A 4,483-nucleotide genomic window follows, 5' to 3' on the forward strand; every position below is an offset into this window, starting at 1 on the left:
CTACTTTTTAACAGAATCTTGATTTGCAAAGTTATCATCTGCCTTAATAATATCAATATTACCGTTAATCTAAATTACTATATATATTATAACTATAGCTAGGAAATTAAATGTGATTAAATAATTGTTCAACTTTTGGATCACCTACCACAATGCAGTTTAACAATATATGATTGCGACATGTTTGCTATATATGTCTATATTTATATAATTATTTTGTTCACGTAACTATCTTAAAAAAATCCAATATATATAATTTGAGAGGATTTAGGCGTATACATTATGAATTCAATTATGTACAATGTGAAAAATAAAATAATTAATTGTATCCGTCCTCATAAAGACAAAATGAAATTAAAGAAATATTTAACTTTTTCATGAGTTCACTAATTAATAACTTTGGAACTAAGGCATGGAGTTGAAGGTTTCATCACAACAAGAAGAGATTCAACATCATGAGGAGGAACATCACGTGCCAAGCGCGTGACAATTGGAAAACCTTTATATTCTCACACTGGACAATGATTTGCTTAATTGATAAACAAATTAAAGGGAATGAATTGAAGGGTAACGTCGATACTAATTTTTTGGATGTTATTGTTTAAGATATAATTAGTGATGTGTTTTTTTTATTAATTTAAGTTTTTAAAATAAATAATTTATGTGTTTTGAGGGTTACTTAAAATGCTGATTTGGGTCTGAACGTGAGGTCCAGATTTTTTTAGTGGCGGCGACTGACTTATTGGTGTCGAGGTGTCGCCTGTCCGAGTTTCTCGTGAGGAAGTGGGGGGTGGTACCTGTAAGAGACTCCGATACTTAAGTTAGCAAGGGCTTTAAACATGTTTTTAATAGAATAGAACGTGAGTTATACTTGGAGGTGCCAGTGTATTTATAGTAGAGTTTGATGACCTCCCTGGTGGTGGTAGTTCTATCTTATCTTATATTTTAGGAGTTTGTTGAGACCTTATTTTCTAGATGAGATAGAGATAGTAAGAGAGATTTGGAAAAGTAGTTAATTATTTAGATAACTATAAGCCGGTCCCTTTCGTCGTGTCCGACCTCTCAAAGAGGTCGGGTATCTAATAGAGGCCATCCTTTGAGGTGGGTCTTGTGTCTTTATTGGGCCTGATTTTATAATTTGGGCCAATATGAACAGTGCCCCTACTTGAGTCATGATCTTTATATAGGTTGGATTCAAGCATTCGGTGGCTTCTGCTTAGACATCGGGTGCTTTTTTTTATAGAGGTCGGGATTTTGACCTGTTTGAAAATTTAAACGTTTGTTCTTTGCAACCCTTATAAATAGTGCTCAAATCGCTCTTTTGTTTTTCGAAAAAACCTTTTTGTCTTTAAAATAGAGCTAGGTCTTTTCAGATGTTGAGTTTCCTTTCATAGGTCCGACTTCGACTAATCGGCCTTTATCAAGTTATTTTTACGACTCGTTTTTTATCCGATCTCATTGAGATCGCTTCATACAAGTTGTTTATATAACTTCTTACATTAACTTGTACCTCATCGCTCATCTTGCCGACCGAGTTTAGGTCGGACAATAATTTTTTACGTTTTGTCGAGCTTAAGTTAATGTGTCTTAAGTAGGAAACTTTTGAAAAAATATGAATTAAAGAAATAGAAATTTTTATTAGTAAAATAAAAAATTCCTTTATGGAAATCTGCGTGCAAGGGGATTGAGTGTCCCTAATCCCCGTGTTGGTGCCTCATTAAAAACCTTGAGATCGGAAAAAAAGAGTGCACCTCTGCACGAGGTTCGCTGCTTAGCTGTAGTACCTTCTTAGGTTACATGCGTGCCAGGACTTTGGAAGCTCTCGTCCTTAGAGGTCGGACACTTTGTAGTAACTTTTACCTAAAACCTCTACTATTTTGTAGGATCCTTTCCAATTAACAGCCAGCTTCCTTTCTCCTTTTTTTTTTTGACGATGGTGATGAATATGCAGCTTTCCATCTACCATGGTTGGTGTCTACAAGTGCATTATCCTCGTCTCTGTCCTGGTATATTTAATCCAATTTAACTATAGAAGCAGAATCATCATCCCTATTTGATATCCTCTGCCTATTGCTAGAAGTTTTTACGGAGTTTCTGGTATCCATAGAAACTGTATTATAGCCTCTTTTTAATATGTTTGCATACTATTCATGTTGGGTGGTTGTCTGACTATTTTGTTGATCATTCGCTATTATCAAAGGTTGAGCTCCAGGACCCCGACAACGGCGTCAATATTCCGAGGGTTACCTGAAATGATGATTTGGGCCTGAACGTGAGATCCAGACTCCTTTAGTAGTAGGGACCGACTTGTTGGTGCCGAAGTGCCGCCTGTTCGAGTTCCTCGTGAGGAGGTGGGGGGTGGTACCTGCAAGAGACTCCAATACTTAAATTAGCAAGGGTTTTAAGCAGGTTTTTAGTGGAATAGAACGTGAGTTATACTTGGGGGTGCCAGTATATTTATGGTAGAGTTTGATGACCTCCCTGATGCCGGTAGTTCTATCTTATCTTATATCTTAGGAGTTTGTTGAGATCTTATCTTCTAGATGAGATAGAGATAGTATGAGAGATTTGAGGAGGCAGTTACTTATTTAGATAAGTACAAGCCCGTCCATTTTATCATGTCTGACCTCTCAAAGAGATCGGATATCCAGTAGACACCATCCTTTAAGGTGGATCTTGTGTCTTTATTAGACCTAGCTTTATAATTTAGGACAAAGTATNTATAATCTTACAAGATCATATTGATCATGTGAAAATTTTAAAAATAAAAAATTGTGCGGTTAACACTTGAAGGCAAATAAGTAATTCGAATGTAGGTAAGGTTAACTACTTTGGATGAAAGCCAGAGGGTAATGCTTAACTTTTGGATTTAGCCGTGTTTTTCTGTAATCACTTTTATGTTTTATCTTAACCTAATGTGATCACTAGCTGGTGGGGAAACACCATAGAAAAGGAGAAAAAATTTATCATGTTAACTTGGAAGAAATTATGATGAAACATTTTCTTTTTTCATATATCTTCAAAAAGGAAAATCAAAGGCAGATTCTACGTCACTTATTAGGGTTTTCGAAATGAGGAAAATTTATCTAGTCAGTCTATTTATTTATTTAATAGATAGAATTTTATCTTTAAAATTATATTGGTTAAAATTTTGAGTTAAACGAATCTGTCTATGAATTAAACGGGTAATCTTTTCAATTTTTTTTTTTTGTATTTCCCAAATAAATGATCATTTTTTTGAAAATATTATATTTGATCCGATTAAAAACCCGACTCACTAATTTATAAAAATTCTGTTAAAGTGATTTTTTATTAAAATATTTTTTTAAAAAAATAAAAAGTTAATGAGTTAATCTGTTTAATTTATCAGATTGATCATAAATGGTCCAAACTAAAAAATTATAGTCCGTAAATAAAATAGGTTTAAACGAACTAACTCTAATAAATTACGAGTTTAAGCTGGCCGAACCTAAACAGTCGAAGTGACTTGTTTGACAATCCAACCATTTGCTGATGAGTTTTATGTCACGTGTCACAGACTACTTATGAGTTTTAGCATTCCTAATAATTCAAGTACAAAATTAATGGTTTACTCAAGCTAAAATATACCATAAGATTACGAAGTAACATCTACCTACCATAAATAGTATTAGAAGGCTAGAAGTAAACAATGGTGTGGTTGATGGAGTTGGTTGCTTTTAATTGAGAACGACACAACAGAGTACAGAGACGATGGTATGGTCGATGGATGAAAATGTTATAACTATCTCAAATTGTAACTAAACGAAGCACGGAGGCGCGTCTAGAAGTAAACGATGGTATTTTTTAGCTTGTTAGAATAAAAAATATTAGAAAAAAATGGACTAATCGATGAGACAAAAAAATATCAAAAATAATAGATAAAATAAAAAAAATATTTTTAAAAGAAAAATACAACAATTTTAATTACTAGAAAAAACTAACCCGTCCTTAAAAAAAAAATAACGAGTCTAATATTATGTTAAAACTCGAGAAAAAACACTAAAAAAACAATTATAATGCATTGAATTGTATAATGATGAATACAATAAATACAATAAATGTTATTCTAACATAATGGACTAAATCAATAATAGCGGTGAATTAGGAGTGATGTTGCCAAAATCAACTAACATTCATAATGAATCAAGTTGGTTGATCTAGTAGATAGTTTAATAATTTATTTAAGTAAGTGTTGAGAATTTAAATTTTATTTTATATATGAAATAATTTATTGGCCAACAGCAAACAAATTTTTAAATAGAACTTCGATCCACCATGGTCATCTATTTTTAGGTATATGTTGGTAACATATTTGGATACTATATACACAGTACAAAAATAACCCTGAAAACATGGATGACATAAATATTATTGAAATGCAAATGAAGCAAATTAAATGACAAAACACATTTCTAAATTATTGTACACAAAAAAAAGAAAGAAGCTAAGTGAGGAGCTAGCT

This window comes from Arachis ipaensis, chromosome B03, assembly GCF_000816755.2.
Source record: "Arachis ipaensis cultivar K30076 chromosome B03, Araip1.1, whole genome shotgun sequence".
Taxonomy (NCBI): domain Eukaryota; kingdom Viridiplantae; phylum Streptophyta; class Magnoliopsida; order Fabales; family Fabaceae; genus Arachis; species Arachis ipaensis.